General features: G+C 31.5%; 1 long non-coding RNA gene across 1 annotated transcript; it reads right to left on the bottom strand.

The window, feature by feature from the left end:
- Positions 1–7,164: 7,164 nt before the first annotated feature.
- Positions 7,165–7,778, bottom strand: LOC124419139. Its single transcript, XR_006940432.1, has 3 exons — positions 7,723–7,778; positions 7,544–7,642; positions 7,165–7,487 (listed from the first exon to the last, which is right to left on the bottom strand). It is a non-coding gene; the product is annotated as an uncharacterized LOC124419139 (long non-coding RNA).
- Positions 7,779–18,784: the final 11,006 nt, after the last annotated feature.

Below are 18,784 nucleotides of genomic sequence, written 5' to 3' on the forward strand. Positions count from 1 at the left end.
CCATGTCCGTCTGTCTGTCTGTTGAAATCAGTTTTTAGAGGACCCCAGATATCGGCGAGATCCGAATCTTTAATAATTCTATTAGACATGCTTTCGAGAAGATCGCTATTTAAAATCAGCAAAATTGGTGGGTAAATACGGAGAAATCCGAGACAACCTCTGAAAATTTCATCAAAAAATTGTTAAAAAAAGCAACAAAAACACTGTACATAGAAACAGATGTACACGTGTGTGTATATGTATTTGCTTTTATTCAGCTGTGTATTTTTTGTATGTTTGGAATTTAAACATACAAAAAATACACAGCAAAAAAATATGATTTGTATTTTTTGTTAAAATAAAATAATTTTCCCTTTTGTTTCGCAAATATATTTTTAATGAATAGAAAAAAGTATTTAAAACGTTTTCAATTATACGAGAGTAGATTGTAAGTTATTGTACAATAATTTTTATGCGAATAATGTAAGTTTGAAATTTAAAACTAACACAAATTTTCCCAAGTGCTTTTTAAAACAATTTTTTTTTTAAGATAAACAAAAACAAAATCTACGTCTCGTCAATGTTTACCAGCAATGAATCAGAGGTCGAAGTCGACCGACTTCGAGTCGGAGCTTAGCCGCCGCCGAATTATATTTAGTTGCTTGAGCCGCCGCCGAAACATTCGGCTTAAATCGACTCAAATTTTTTTAATGTTTTTATTAACTAGACTGTAAGATCAATTATTCCCCCCGGGGGCATGTTACCTTGGTGAAGACCTCCGCCTTGGTGTTATTGCAATCCCGGGGTATAAAGAGGGCCCAATACCTCCAGTCTGACCGGGACTGAAAAATTGGTTGTTTCAGTCTACCGCTTGGCTTAGTCCTTGCATAGATTGCCAGAGGTCTGACCAGAGCACCGCATAATCTGGTACTACGGGTGGCCAGTTGCCCGCAGGACTATGTCCTGGCTGGTCAGTTGGTTGAGGTTCCTTCGGGATCCACGTAGTGGCTGTTGGTTGAACCCAAATTCGCGGGAAGAGTATATGTGGCGGTTAAAAGACTGATGCATGATAATAGTCAATATTTCGGGATAAGAGTTCGGTGCTGTTGCCGAAAATCAACAGATACCCCACAGAGGAGTGACTGTGGGACTAAGCGTTGGAAATGAGTTGGTGTCAATTGTATATGATACAGAATGAATGTAGAGGTATACGGGACTTACCCCACCCGTATACCTAATTGAGTGTGTCGTATGTTTTTCTCTATGAATGTGTCGAATAAATGAGATGTGTGCTGGGTTGAATGATGATGAATGAAAGATATCATATACAAGAGATACCGATTAATTTTCCTTCCTTGTCCAGATGTGTTCAGAGTATACTCTGTTCATATCAGACTTGCCACAGCGTGTCACAGTGCTAGTATGAACGATGTCTACGGCTTATTGATGGATCGTGCTTCGGTCCACCGGTTACTACTTTGGCAAGAGATTAGATAGCTCGAGTACTCCAGCAAAGTACTTGCGCATGGTACCGGTCATAGCCAATGTGCAAAAATTGCCACCTGAGTCTTCATTGAAGACAAAGGGGCGATGGTAGACCGTTCTCAAGTCTACCCTGTGGATGAAAAAGACCACCGTGAGATAAGGCCGACACGGCAGGTGCTCACGTTAAAACTATCGAGAGTCTGTAAGATCAATTATGTTTAAAATACACTATGGTGAAGGGTATATAAGATTCGGCACAGCCGAATATAGCACTCTTACTTGTTTTTATTCAAAAATTATCCAAATAAATCATTTATTTTAGTTTAAAAATGATTGTTGAATTTCATGTAATAAACACATCAATATTCAACTGGTTACTCTCGCTAAAATGTAAAGAAATATTTGTGCACATTTACAAAAATTAAGAAGAATATCTAGATGAATAGAATAATAAGATTTCAAGACGCCTAGAGGAATATATTTTAAGATCAATATGCCTACAAAAATTATCAGTAGGTTTTTAAATTTTTTTTAAGTCGCCGAGAAATAAGTGTTATAATCTAGAGTTTAAAATTAGTGTTATAATCTACAGTTTTTGAAAGGGGTAGTAAAAGGTAAGGTCTATGTTGTATTATAACTACTTTATAATATTTTACTCTTACATTTCAATCATATTATGCTTTGTGTTCTTTGTATTCATAAATTTGTATTCATAAAATAAAATTGAATATAGAAAAAATAATTATTGAGTAAAGATGTATAATTTCACATGGTGCAGACGTAAAAGATTAAATTAACGTATATTAGAGACCTACGTGAATATTTTAACGATATCAGATAATACAATAAAAATTTACATAATTCCTGATTTAAAAGTTTTTGGAAATAAAACCAAGAACTGGGAAAATTTTGTATCAGAAATGGTAACAAATCGAATAGTCTTGGATATAGCAGATACAAAACTTCATAAAAAATTACTTAAAATGGGGCAATTATATAAAAACAGCAAATAAAAAAGTTCAAGAAACTAAGAAAAATGTGGACATTTCACAAGAATGATGGCCATTAATGGATAAAACATAAAGAAATGATATTACAATAGATGGTAATTTAATATTTTAAAATGATAAACAATTATGCCAGAACAAAGAATTTATAATAATCAGGATATTGAGAATTTAATTTTGAAATGTGGAAAGTGTCAGGAAATTGGAGCAACTATGGCTAAGGAGCCAATTATTCCTTATGAAATTAATAATCTATCTTTTGAGAAAATTGATTGTGATATTTTAGAATATTCTGGGAAATTTTTTTTGGTTGTTGTAGCAAGTGGTTTGAATTAATTTATTTGAAATCAAAGACTTCATCAGATGTTATAAATGCATGGATAGAAGTATTTAAACGATTTGGTATACCAAAAGTCATTATAGCAGACAATATGGCCTTTGCTTCATTTGAATGCATTAAATTTTCAAACAGGTGGGATTTTAAAATAATTACAAGTAGTACAAATTATCCTAGAAATAATGGTTTAGCTGAAAGAATAGTCGAAGTTGCTAAACAGATTTTGAAAACATCTGAGACAAAAAAAAAAAAAACACAATGCTCTGTTAGAGTATCGTAAAACCCCAGTAAAGGATACAAATTGTTCCCGTCACAACCGTTATTCCTTAATCGTCTAAGAACAAAAATTCCAATTACAAATAAAATTCTAGAACCTAATTCAAAATATATCGACAATTAAATTATTAGGGAGGTAATGGAAAATAAAGTTAAAAATTTAGAGAAACTACTGAATTATTGCAAATTTAACTAATCGCATCATTTTAGAACAATCACCTTTGAATCGTGATTTGAAAATGCCTGACGCTTTTACTACAGGAAAACAAAATCTACATGATAATAGAAAAAGCCGGTTAAATGTATTAAATGCAATAAAGAAGGTTATTGGAAGAAAGATTTCCATTATGGAAGAAAAGAAGAACTTCGTGCCACATACATACTTCCAAATCTAATGGTTTCATGGTTATTGTTTGGTTAGAAGAGGTATAGAAAATACAGCTAAAAAAATTCATTGAAATTGTTTTGTGCGAAAGAGAGGAAAATAGTTTTTTTTCTCGTGACGCCTCTGTTTACCCTGTGGTTAGGAGAGCAATTCTTGCGAATGAAACATGATTAATTGATTTTGGAACTTGTGCATATATGACACTGCATAGAAAGAAAAGGGTTTTCAAGTCATTGTAAGTTTAAAAAAATAAAAATTGGACATGAACAATTTTGAATGAAGTTGGCGAAGAAAACATTGATGTTCTTATAATGGTGATAATGGTTGGAAACAGAAATATTTGGAGAAAGTTCTTTTTTAACCTAATTTATTTATTTTCAAAAGCTGTAGTCATAGATAAAGGATTTGAAATGAAATTCAACAAAAACATCTGCACTTTTATTAAAAATAATGTTGAAGCTATTGGTCATAGAAATGGCGACTTATTCGAATAGGAGTTAAAAGTAATTACCAATCAATACAAGTACTGATTCAAGGTTATGGCATCAAAGGTTCGTTCAACTAAACCTAAAACATGTCAAGGAGGTATTAAACTTATGAAGGATACTGTTTGTGTAATCAATATAATACCCCGTTCAAATTATGGAATTATTTAGTACTCAAGTTTATGCACACATTCCGAAACAAATCTATTTTGAAACTGAAGAGTGTGACAATTTAAACGCTAAACAAGGGGAAGAAGAAATTATCATGAAAACTGCCAAGAAATTGTAAGTTTGGAACTTAAGAAAATAATTTTCAAGATTTAGAAAATTTCCAAGAAGTTGTTTCGATTTAATCTCAGTCTGAAAATTCAAGCGTTCAACTAGTAAATTTTGAAAATGGAAGTGCTAATACCAGAAGAACAAATACAAAATATAATTTGAGGACCAATCCAAAATATAAAATTAACATTGATGCAAAAATATGCCTGCAATATTATTGTAACTTTTAATTCCGATTTCTCATTATATTGGTTAAGAAAAGCTTTGGGGTCTTTAATATAATAAAATTTTAATCTTTTTCTATAATAATAGAAGTTGAAAAGCCCATATAAAGCCGATATCCGAAAATCACTTTTTTCATACATTTCTTTTGTTGAACTAAAAAAATCATAACTATCACCTAATTGAATAAATTGCATGAATATCACATCTTTTTAAATAACAATATTTCACAATTCGAAGGTTGAACTTGAGAAAATTTATGTAATGTGACGTAACAGACTTTGAAAATCTATAAAAAATAACCCCGCTTAGAATTATTTTTTTTTTCTTTTAAATTGAGTTCTATATACTAAACTTGATTTAGATTCAAAGTTTTGAATACTTCTGAATGCCAACTAAAAGGTTATCGGGATAAATCCTGTTTCAACGTGACGAACGTAACATTTAAAAGTCTATGAAAGAAAACCGAAAATTTGCCTTTTAAGGGTCCTTATCTTTTTACATACAAATATGTTTTAAGATAACTATAATTTCAACAAATATTTTCCGATCAAAGTCCATTTAAATATTAGCCTTTAAAATAAAAAAAAAACTATTAAAATCAAATGCTACTAAAGGTGCAAAAATATGCCTGAAATATTATTGTAACTTTTAATTCCGATTTCTCATCATATTGGTTAAGAAAAGCTTTGGGGTCTTTAATATAATAAAATTTTAATATTTTTCTATAATAATAGAAGTTGAAATTTAATTTTTAACGATCTTTAGTTTTTGAGCCACGGTGGACTTTTCTATAAAAATTGGAAACTCAGAAAAATGGAAACTAGCTATAAAAGAAGAATATGAAGCGCCAATGAAAAACGAGCAAAATATAAATGGTGAAGGTTACATTGATACAATCGATTTGACTGAAGATGAGGATGAAGAATTTTTGACCCAAGATAGTTCTAATTCTCAAGACGCCAATGGAATCCAAGAAACAGCTACAGTTCCAGTTCGTAGAAGTAGCCGTGAAAGACGTTTACCTAGTAAACTTCTAAGCTATATTACTGGTTTAGGTGCTACTGTTTCAAATGATAAAATACCCGAAACTTATCATGATATTGCATCTGTAAAGGATTCTGATAAGTGGTTCAAAGCCGTTGATGAAGAACTCAAATCAAATGGACAAAAATAAAGTTTGGAAAATAGTAGAAATTCCAAAGGAAACAAAGCTGTTAAAGTCAAAGTGGGTATTTAATATCAAAGTTGATGAAAATGGTAATCCAACTAAATATAAGGCAAGGCTCGTTGCTAAAGGGTTCCAACAAAAACAAGGTGTTGATTACTTTGAAACATATGCCCCTGTCGCCAAATTAACAACAATTCGTGTGGTTTTAGCAGTTGGTTTATATCGTAAATATATATATTTCATCAACTTGTCGTAAAGACAGCATTTCTACATGGTGATCTGGATGAAGACGTGTATATGTGTGTACCTGATGGAGTTAAAGCTAATAATGGCTTAAAACAAGCGCCGAGGTGTTGGAACATAAAATTTAACAATTTCCTGATTTCCCTTAAATTTTAAAAAACGAGGCATGATTATTGTCTTTATACAAGATTAAGTCCAAGTCACACTGATGATATTATTGTTGTAATGTACGTTGATAATCTACTAATTGCCGGCAACAAGCTGTCAAGTATTGAACAGTTAAAGATGGATTTATCCAAACGTTTTGAGATGTCAGATTGTGGAATTCTCAAGTTTCTTTCTTCAATACAATAGAAATACAATTTTTATATCACAAGAGGCTAGTATAGATAAATTATTATCAAAATTTGGAATGGTATACTGCAATGCTGTTAAAAGCCCAATAGAAAAGGGTTTGCAATTAAAGCAAGAGTCAGGATCTGAATGTAACCAACCCTATCGAGAACTACTGGAAGCTTTATGTATATTATGTTGTGCACAAGACCTGACAACTGTTAACCTGTAGGTTATATGGGAAGATACCAACAAAATCCAAACGAAACTCATTGGCAGCACTTTAAACGCATTGTAAGATATATAAAAGAAACATCATCATTTAAATTAAAGTTTGAAGTCTCAAGTACTGTACCAATTGTTGGATATGTTGATGCGGATTGGGCGTCAGATGCGGCAGATCAAAAATCTGTAAGTGGATACGTTTTTAAGATATTTAGATCAACTGTTTCCTGGTGCAGTTAAATACAGTTAATCACAAAAATAAGTATACAGAAATACTGACGATTAGTTTTATTTAAAAAAAAAACATATTATTTTTTTCAAAAAACAAGAAAGTAAAACATTTATTTATTAAAAACAATTATGATAATTATTATTCACTACTTTTTTTCTTCATATTTTGGTTCTTTGAGTTCTCATTTAAGCTAAAGTTAAAAAGGTGCAAAAATTACGTCACAAAAGTATACAGATCATTTCAGTATATATTTGGTTTAATGATATTAACAAAATTTATGAAAATTTTACTTGTATTAATATAATTACTTTTTAATAAAATATTTTTTACACAATAACTTGGAAAAAATCTACTTTTAGTTCCGAAATCTTGAAATTTGGGCCGATTGGCTCCGGAATTAATTAGTAGAACAGTTTTTTCTCATTTCTACGATTTTTTTCCACTTTCCATAATCCGGGGTAAAAGGATTGTGGATCTGGTGGTCATTGAACCCTCCAAATGATGCATTGGAAATAGAATTTTTAAATTTTGAAAAGAGTTGTTATTTCGAAATTAATGTTATATGTATGCATGGATTTGGCCATTTTGAACACAGTACGTTCTTAATAATATCAGAATCATATTCGTTGGTATCAATTACGAATTCGTTTGGAAGCCAAACACATATGTCATTTGCAGACATTTCTTCGTCAGCTGGATGAGGGCCACCACCAGTTTCATTTATCTTTCTGCGATTCTATTTCTCTTTGGGTTTGAATTTTTGTTAGTGTTAATTGTGATTTTAATTGCATGACATTTCTTTTGCTTCCCTGGCACATATTATTGAAACTGAAAAAATATAGAAAATGAGGAATCATATATAAACAATATTAACTACATTTTACTTCTCCTCAAGCTCAATCCACGCCTTCTTTTTTAGCTGGTTGGTATTTGTAGCTGTGTTTTTTTTTTTCAATAACACCAAACATTTCTTTTACCAGCTCCTTGAGCAATAGTATATTTAAAAGCAGAAAACATATCAATTACTTATTGCATATCAGCATTAAACAATACTGATCCTTACCTTATCTTTCTCAACCCAGTTGTCTCCGCGCTTTCTTTTTATATTTTTTGTTTTCATTTTTATAAGTTTTTTACAATTTTTCACAAAATCACATTCATAAATAAATTAAACAAATAGTGATAGATAAACAATTACAATAATCGGAGTATTTGAATGCCTGCTGTAATTAGCGAAAAGCAAACATGTTTAAAAAATATTTTTAATGCATTTTCATTTAAATATCAGATTTATTTGTCGATAAAAAGTGATAGCATTTTATTTTAAATTGTGTTTTGTAAATTTGAAAAAAAAATTAATTTATTTTTTTTTAATTTTTAACCGACTACTTAGAAAATCGGTTATTTGCTATATATACCACTAAACAAAAAATGACAATAAGAAATTCATATTGTTGCCAAAGTTAAAATACAAAACTATTCAAAACGTTTGATAGTTAATGTGATGTTATAAATTGTTTATGAATAAGATTTCTAATTAATGGTTTATAAAACAAAATGTGTTTGATAACTATTGTTAACTTTAAACGTAAATTAAGAAACGTTTATGAATAAGACTGTAAGAATTTAAAAGGTTCAAAAATTATATTTCCCACAGAAAATTTTCAGAGTACTCGGAATTGTAACCAATGTTGTGTGCTTTACTTTGTGTTACTTATAATTTGATTTACTTGTATATAAAATCTGGATATGAAGTTTAAATTTTTAATAAATTTTTTCTGCATTACACTAGTATATTTTAAAAAAGTATAATCTACACACAATATCGCAAACCAAGTATATCAGTTAGTGGAATACATTTTTAAATTAAAGAAAAACAAGTAAACTGATTTTTTTAGAGGGATGATCATAGCGAATATTGTTATGGGCCGAATCGCAAATTAAAAATTTCTGGTTGTTAACGTTGAATTGCGTCACTATTCTGCTATTTTAAACCAGTTGTACGCTTTAATGTCATAAAATGTTGTAAATATTGTAAAGGTTTCAAAAAACTTTTTAATGTCGGATTTTATCACTATTCTGGTATTTTAAAAACACTTAAAACCGTTACAGTACCTACTTTGTTCTTTATATGGGAGCTATGGTCAAATATGAGTTAATTAAAGTTTTGTCTATATAGTATTTCAATGCTATACGGATATGTTTAATGCATTTTTCAGCAAGGAACCACGGGGGCTATGAGAAATCGTGGACCTACACGTATTTAATGTTATACACTACGTCCAAATGACACAGCAAAACATGTATAAAATTATCTTCAAAATAAAATCTGTCCAGCAAAAAAAATAGGAGAAAAAAACAAATATGTCCTAAAAACCATTATAACTATTCAACAACATTATTTTTAAATTGTTTAAAAATCGATATTAAAAAGAAGAAATCTAAGCGGAAAACTACCTTTACAGATTTTAAAAATATGAAATACAAGATTTACGTTACCATAGAACGTTAAATTCCTTCTGAATGACTTCATTTTGTTTGTATTCAATCTGCTACAAAATAAATTAAACGACCTATATAAAAAACTAGAATGATTATGATTGTTAAATAATATCCTCCTCTTTATAGTGGTGTAGGGTATAAAAACCCCCAAAAATAGCGGAAAAAAGTACCCAAAGCCTCTAACGCAAATTTATCCCCAAACAAAACACGAAGCCGCCAATTTGGGACAAATACCCACATCTGGAGTCACTGTTTTTTTGCATCGAGGACTTTAGATGTTTACTTTTTTATTTTACTGCCCATAAACTGTTATCAACAGCAACAATACCTCTTGCTCTCATATCCGACATCAAGAGTCATTTCGCCAAATCATATTCACAAAGGTTATATTTTCAAAAATTGATGTAGCCGTAATTATAGGCCCCTCAGATGTAGGATCTAGCTCTTGCGACTCAGTGATAGCTCGTTTTAGTGTAAAGGTTGGTGATTTCCCCGCTTGTTATTTCTTGGTGCAGAAACCGATCTGATACGTTTTCTTGGTACTTTACAGTTTTAATGGATATGATTGATTCCAAAGAAAACAAGTTATTTTTTAGAATGTCACTACATGCTCAAAAGGATAATAAATAACCTGCGATATCTTTCGAAAACACTTTTTTAATTTTTCATCAAAAATGATCGACATACACAAAGAAGAATGTGTGGTGAATTCATATCCATAAAAAGTCCGGCGGTTTAGTTGTGTGCGTGAAACGGTTAATGCACCTAAACATGTGTGCCAGCGCTAGGGCTGTTTCATTCCGTTTGTAACACATTGAAAAATTGATCATAGTCCCACAAAAGTATATTAATTTCGGGTGCTTATTAAATTGTAAGCCGAGCAATGTCTGTTCATCTGTCTGTTGAAAGCATGATAGAGTACGAACGGAAAAAGCTATAGAGTTGAAATTTTCAACAAATACTTCTTATAGGTTTGTTAATGCTGTTAAAAATGGGCAATGTCGGTCCACGTTTTCGCATAGCCTCCATACAAATACCAATATAACACAGTTACACAGTTTGTCAATGCCATTCACACTGCTGACTTTCTTGAATTTTTACGTCTGTAGCTCCAGAGGATTCATTAAGTTTATTTCGATGAATTATGGTAAAAATTTGATTGTTCTTCGCTTGAAGTTCTTCTCTGTTTTCCGCATTTTCTCGTAGTTTGCTTTAGAAGTTTCATGAACTACATAAAGTTTCTATTTACTTTCATTTATTTTCTTAATCAAGACGACAAACATTGCGTTAAAGCCAATGTTGCTCGTTGTTGAACTAATACATATCTACACATGAGAAATGATATTTTTTTTCTCTTTCTATCTCATACAAAGTCAAATATTTCCCAATAAAAGTTTCCTTATATAGACCAGCACAAACTTTTGTAAAAATAAAACTCCGCAACCCACAGAGTAATAAAATAAAAATATTTAAGAATTTAAAGATCAAAAGTAAATGTGATTTAATTAAAACATTTAAAAAACATTAACATTTTAATTCTTCTGTAATAAAAAACTTTAAAATTACCATTACTAATTCTCTAGGAAAATACTTCCGCCAATCACAGACCTGCTGCAACATCAAAAATATCTACTTAATTCGGAATTTATTAATGACATTAACTACCGACATATAAATCTTTTAATACATAAAAAAGCTTTTCATATGTACAACACTTAAATAAAAAATTAAGTTGCTATCAAATTTACACCAACACGTATTGTTTTAAAATTAGATTTTTTGCTAAAAATGTATTTTTATTTCTTTTGAATGTTTTTAACAAATCGACTTTTAAAACACTTTAAATTTAATAAATAAAATAAAAAAAGCCGTCACTTCCTACTTGTTAATAGTGACAAATGGTATTTATGCGATGTGTATTTTTAATTAACCGCAATGATAGTCCTGGAATTAATGCAACATGTTTGATCTTTCAAAAAAGTAGAAATAGCAGACAAACTTAAATCAATGTCTTTAATTCTATTTTATTTTTTATTGAAGTAGAATTTCATTGCAAACCAATATATTTTAAGTAGTTAGGCATTAAAAGCCCAAATCGGAAGGTCCGGTTGTATGAAGGCTAGGTGAAATAATAGTCATATTTCAATAATATTCATTAGGATTTGTTTTTGGGGGAAAAAACACGTTTAAATTTCGTCAAAAAATCTTGAAAATTGTGGCCTGTACCTTGGGCTTGGAACCACAACCGCTGTTGACAATGAGTTTTCATCCATTTTGTATGGAGAGCCTAATATCGTCTTGTGGTTGCCGACATACTGATTTTATTGTGCTTTGGCGATCGTCTCGTTTTTCTCTTTATTTAATGAGGTAGCGTTTGCGTATTTTTCGCATTAACCCCTGCGCGGGTTAATGTTGCATTCTAGTGTAATAAGAAGATCAACAAAAACATAAAATCACAATAGAATTCAACCTTGAAAACAGATGCTCAGGGCGATAATGACAGAAAAATTAGAGAAACAAGTAGGAAAGTATAGTCGGGCATTGCCGACCATATAATACCCTACACCATGAGTATATTTTTAAAATTTTTACTTTTTATAAAATTTTTATTTTTTATAAAGAAAGTTTTATGTTGAATATTACCAATAATTCCAAAATATTTAAGCAATTTATTGATAAAAAAACTAAAATTTCTAAATGAGGCTTTATATAGGTCAAATATGGACCGATCCTCGGTTAATTTGGGAAAAGGATATATTTCGAAATAACAGTTAGTTTTGTTGGGTTTCATTGCGATACAAATGGTTACAAGTCAATTTTAGACGTTTAAGTAATTTTTTGAAGGGGGGTTTGTATGGGGGCTAGGGTCAAATATAGGCCGATCCTTACGAAAAAGCAGTGTCATTTATACTTGTATAAAACTTATTTGTGCCAATTTTTAAAGAGATAGCAGAATATTTGACGTAATTATGGCATAAAAAGTTCAAATCGGGAGGTACGGTTGTATGGGGGCTGTGCCAAAAAACATGCTTGGTCCAAATTTCATCAAATTATCTTGAAAATTGCGGCCTGTACCTTGCGCACAAGGTTTACATGGACAGCCAGCCAGCCGGACAGACGGACGGACATGTCTTAATCGACTCAAAAAATGATTCTGAACCGATCGGTATACTTTAAGGTGGGTGTTGGACCAATATTTTTGTATGTTACAAACATCAGCACAAACGTATAATACCCTACCCACTATAGTGGTGTAGGGTATAAAAAGGCGGGAAAGTCTTCGAGGAAAAAAATTGAGAAAGCGATGTTGTCGTGCAACACATAAAGATACACCAACACGACATCACCCGAACTAGCTTCGACAAGGACTTTCGGAACTAATGACAGGAAGTTCTAGACATATCCGGATAAAGTATACGTGAACTTGGACCTAAACGAACGACTAACTTCTCCATTACGAGGTTGGGGCCAAAATTCCTTCCAGCGGTGAATCCTAGTAGATGAAAATGGAATCACACAGAAGTCATGAGAGGTAAGTGAGTTAATTAATAATCATGTGTAGGGTATAGCTAAGGGTCAAACCAAATATGATCGACCTAGGTTTGCCATGGAAGAGGGAGAGCACGTCGAGCGGCAATAACATCGCCGCAGAAAGGGAAGCAGACAGTTGTGATATCATGGATTTCAATAGAACGGTTGTAGAGAGCGTTTAACCATATTTTTAATATTTTTTTTATATTTTAATTTTTTATACATGTGTCTGAGAATGATTGGTTGGTGAATTTCACGCCCCTTAGCCAGGCAGTAACATCAATGAGAGCGTTGCCCTCTGTTCATTCCTCAGGGTTGTCACGAAAAAGACCGTGACAAAACGAATATTAATTTAAGAAATATTTTTTTTATCTATTTAGACCCATTACTACAACTTGGTTATAACTAAAGGTAGGGTTTTATAATGCAGATAACTATTTTCAAGTTATTATAATTGTATTTTACTTAAAGGATATCGATAGGGGATAAGAAAATCTTTCTCCCAAATTATCTTTCAATATATAATTATAAACAAAATATCGGCATTATAAAATCCTACCCTTAGTTATTGACAAGTTGTAATAATATTTCTTAAATAATAATCCTAATTTTTTAACAAAATATAATTTTACTAACATTTTTTCTAACATGCCAAAAAATTGTGGTCTGACGACAGTCGAATACTTTTAATTCATCGCTCGTTCTTTGGTTTGATATCGTTTCCAATTTATAATTATGGATCACTTTTTGCGTGTTTCAATTGTAACCAAGCTCTTAAGGTGAATATAGGACACATATATTTATGCATTACAAACAACCGCACAAACATTTTCTCCACTCTGATGTAAGGTTTCGTAAACCTTAATATTTCACGTAAATTTTGTTCTCTTTACACGTTCTACGTTCGTTCACATTTTTAGAATTGTTCACGATATCAATTTTCACCTCGAGCGGAATGAGAAGTTCAAGGGAATTTTATATTATTTGTACTCTTCTCATATTCAACTGAACTTTTTTCCCCCTTATCAAAAAAGATGACCCATAAAAGTATATATATTCCGGGTCCTTATTAAATTCTAAGACGATCTAGCCATGTCCGTCCGTCTGTCTGTTGAAATCACGATAGGGACCACACAAGAGAAGCTAGACAGTTGAAATTTTGCACAGATATTTGCTATTGTTAAGCTTTGTTTGGTATTGAAAATGGGATATATCGGTGCACTTTTTCGGATAGCCCCATACCAGTGGACCTCCTGAAAACAGCTTTAACGGGTATAACTGCTTTAGAAGTACGTATATAGCGATGGAATTCGACAGAAATAAGTCGTATATGAAGCAAAATCTTTCTACAAAATTTTTTGGAGATCAGTCCATAATTGACCCAATCCCCCATTTAAGATCCCTTTCAAAAATTGACTTTAACATCCATTGCTGGCCCAAAAATGCGAGTATAGCGATGAAATTCGGTATAGGTAAGTTTCTTACGAACCAAAATCTCTCCCAATTTTTTTAGAAGCGGCCCATAAATATAGGTCCCCTACCCCTAGGTCCCCTTCAGAAAATGACTTTTACACTCATTACTGGCCTAAAAATTCGAGTATAGCGATGAAAAACGGTATAAGTAAGTTTCTTACGAACCCAAACCTTTTAACCATTTTTTAAGGATCGGCCCATAAATGACCCTACCCTTTTATATAGTAATAAAATTTTATACAATTAAGTTTCTTGCGAACCAAAATCTCTTTACCAACATTTATGTGCATGGTTTTAAAATATGATTTATAAAGTACGGTTATGAAATTCGCTCCAAATTTCATGCGGAATGTTTATTCACCATACCCCCATTATAAAATTATATTAACGCATAAAAATGCGAGTACAGTCTACAGAAAGTTATGAGATTAACTTTAGAAAATTTTCTGAAGAAAATTCCGAAAATTACTAGTACAGCGCTGAAAATCGACATAAAAAGTTTATACTTAATAACATAATGCTTCATTCCGAATTTAATGAGGGCTGATCTATAACTGACCCTAGCCACTATAAAAGATTTCCTTCAGGAACTAGTTTTGATTATTAAAATAAGTGTTTTCCTTATTTAAAATATGAGTATTGCCCTAAAATTTTTCATAAACAGGTTCTATACAAAAGAAATCTGTGTACAAAATTTTATGAGTATCGGTTCATAATTGACGCATATAAAGGTACTCTTTAGAAAATTGCTCATACGCTCACGGTTTAAATATTTAACTAAACTACATATGTGCACTGCTTTGGCAATGTCTCTGAAGAAAATTGCAACCAGTAGTTTGAAAGGACATCGCAAAGAATCTATATGTACAGAACATTAGCCAAAAATTATTTGTTTGTTAATTGTTAATAGAAATTTTAAATTTTGTTTTATGAAATTATGTGCGTCTTTAAATATAATCCCTTTCGTCATATCCGGGATAATATGCGTAGAAAATATATTTTTGTCGTGTATGTAATTAATTTTGAAAAAACAAATTAATAATAAACAGATAAATAATGTCAAAATAAAAAATTGTTTTCATTTGCAGATTTGAAGAGAGAGCAAAACAAACACTGACTTTCAAAAACAACCAAACACGAAAAAATTGACGTAAGTTATGATCATATTGAAAAGTTTCTGGTTTTTATTTCTTTCTTTTTTTTAATACATTGTATACATATATGTATATGAATGTATAAGTATTTCTGTTTTCATAGAGTCCAATAACTACCAAATTTTGTTTTTTTTTTTCTGTTACCATCCGTGTATAGTATTCTGGATTTAAAAACAAAATATGAAAAAAAAAATATTTTGAACGAAATAAAACAGAAAAACTAGTATACAAATTTATGCGAAAAAAATAAAAACAAATTATTATTTGTTTATTAATTAAATTAAAATTTGGTAAACACTTTATTTTTTCAAATTAATTATACAGAAGAGATTTCTTTTTTTATTGTCACATTTTGTGTTTTTTTTTTTTTTGTTTTTTTCTTAATAACAAGTGAAATTTCTTGTTTTTTTGTCTTTCTATATAAATAATTGTATTAACCCAGGAAAAACTTACATTGAAAAGTAATGAGTTAAAAAGCTAATAAAACCTCTTTGCACTACTTCTTTATTAGCATTTTGAGTCATTATTTTAACACGGTGATGTCATTGGAGGCAAGTACTTCTACGCTCGCTTACAAATAGGGAGTTAAAGAAGTACTTGCAATTTGTCTTACAAAACAGTTGTTGAGTAAGTTGTTTTATTTTTAATAATAAAAAGAGCCAGCTAGAATACGAACCAGGGACTTCGGTTTGTCAGTCAAATGTTCTACTCACTGCACCAATGCTTAGCTATTTTATTGCGCGTCAAATAATGGTTTTCACATACAAAACTAATTTTGTTTTCTTTTTTGTGAAACACAATTTCTAACACGCAATTGAATAAAATGTGCCAACAAAATTACAAAGCCGAAAATAAAGTACTTCTATATCAGATTAGAAGAAAGTCATTACTAGAGTACTTCTAAGTAATGCTGACGGGAGGTAGTAGTCATTGAAAAGTAAGTGGTTAGGGAAGTACTACCCATTACCGAGTTTTTGCTGGGAAATTAATAAACCAATTAAAATCTGTTTTTTATTATAAAAACATTACTGTATATTTCTTAATAGGTGTTTTCTTCATCAAAACTAATTATGAACTAAGCATTGTATATTAGACATGTCCCTTAAAAGAAATTTTTAAGAGATAGGAATTTATTCAATACATAGTTCACACGATGCAATTACACGTCATATACTCTCTCATTATTTATTCAACACGCAATTAAGAACTGAATTACCTGATTTGCCATACAAAATTTCATAAACATCATTCATTCTGAATTACCCAAGAATTACGATTTGAGTATCGTCTTTAATTTTTGTCGGGTATATATCATAATCAGCTGTTTGTGTTCATTTGTTTGAGACAAAAATTATATCAGAATATATACCAGGTAAACGGTAACCGCAAATGGAGTTAACAGGGATTACTGATACATAAAAACATAAACATGGCGTAAAGTGTCAAAACGAAATAAAAATGTGTTGTGGAGACGGGTTAAATGACTATTGTAATTCAGAAGTGTTAAAACTCTTCGCTTGAACTAAGTATAAATTTTCCTCTGAGATATAATGGATTGTTATTTCCAACTTTATACTGAAATCGACTTTTGGCATCGATTGTTAAAAAATCTCAGATTTTCAGTAGAACAAGAAATATTTGTTCAATTCACAATCGAGTAGACGACCATATGAAAATGGGGATTATTTAAAAAAATAACGCATTTGATTTGTTTTTTAACTTTATTTCGGAATATTTTTACTTTTTTTGGCAAAAAAAGGGATTTTTTACAAGAAGGCTCAAAGGGGAGTAATGGAAAATATGGCCCTATCCTTATAAATGTTGGTAGGGGTGTTAAGTCTACTTCAAAGTTATATATGTATGTAGATATGAAAGTGTTATTAGGGTTTGTAAGTGAATTTTGACCTTAAAGTCATTTTCTGAAGTATGGGGCTACGAACATATGAAGCCCGATCATTACAAAAAATCGGTATTGTCATTTAAAGTTCTCTAAAACTAAGTTTTGTCGACTTTTGTTGACATAATAGATCATTTAAATTAATTATAAGCTCAAAGGCCTTATTTGGGGGGGGTACGGTTGTATGGGGGATAGTCCAAATAATGTACCGATTTTAACCATTTTCAATAGGCTTCATCCTTGGGCCAAATTTCAACCAATTATCTTGTACCATGTAAACCTTGTGTGGTTTACATGGACAGCCCGCCAGCCAGACGGACTAACGGGCATAGCTTAATCGACTCAGAAAATGATTCGAGACCGATTGATATTCTTTAAGGACTAACATTTTTGTATGTTACAAACATCAGCACAAATATATATACCCTCCCCGCTAAAGTGGTGTAGGGTATAAACAATCAAGACAAACAGACTCAACAATGTCAATAGATTACAAAACCAAACAATATTAAATTAATTAAATAAGCGAAAAAATAAATTATTTTTTTGAATTTAATATCCTTTTATTTTCACATTTTAAACTAATATATAAACTTTTTAAAAATTTTATTTTGTTTTAGTAAACAGCTGTCTGTTTGGTCTTATATGCTGAAATAAACAATTGACAACACTAGAACCTTTACCTAGAAAATACTAACAACATTGTTATGACTATTGTAGCAGGTGTTAATATACGCATTCAACATCGATGGTAAGTGAATTTCTAAAGGAGACTTTGTATGCTCCGCTAAAATGAAGTTATGTGTGGTGGCTAAGCGAAATATTGAACCGATTTTCACCTTATTCTATAGAAATTTCATCAAATTATGTTGACGGGCGGACATTCATTGCTATATTGACTCAAAATGTCCCCCCGGGGGCATGTTACCATGGCGAAGACCTCCGCCTTGGTGTTATTGCAATCCCGGGGTATAAAGAGGGCCCAATACCTCCTATCTGACCGGGACTGAAAAATTGGTTGTTTCAGTCTACCGCTTGGCTTAGTCCTTGCATAGATTGCCAGAGGTCTGACCAGAGCACCGCATAATCTGGTACTACGGGTGGCCAGTTGCCCGCAGGACTATGTCCTGGCTGGTCAGTTGGTTGAGGTTCCTTCGGGATCCACGTAGTGGCTGTTGGTTGAACCCAAATTCGCGGAAAGAGTATATGTGGCGGTTAAAAGACTGATGCATGATAATAGTCAATATTTCGGGATAAGAGTTCGGTGCTGTTGTCGAAAATCAACAGATACCCCACAGAGGAGTGACTGTGGGACTAAGCGTTGGAAATGAGTTGGTGTCAATTGTATATGATACAGAATGAATGTAGAGGTATACGGGCCTTACCCCACCCGTATACCTAAATGAGTGTGTCGTATGTTTTTCTCTATGAATGTGTCGAATAAATGAGATGTGTGCTGGGTTGAATGATGATGGATGAAAGATATCATATACAAGTGATACCAATTAATTTTCCTTCCTTGTCCAGATATGTTCAGAGTTTACTCTGTTCATATTCGACTTGCCACA

Source organism: Lucilia cuprina, chromosome 3, assembly GCF_022045245.1.
Source record: "Lucilia cuprina isolate Lc7/37 chromosome 3, ASM2204524v1, whole genome shotgun sequence".
In the NCBI taxonomy this organism is placed as follows: Eukaryota; Metazoa; Arthropoda; class Insecta; order Diptera; family Calliphoridae; genus Lucilia; species Lucilia cuprina.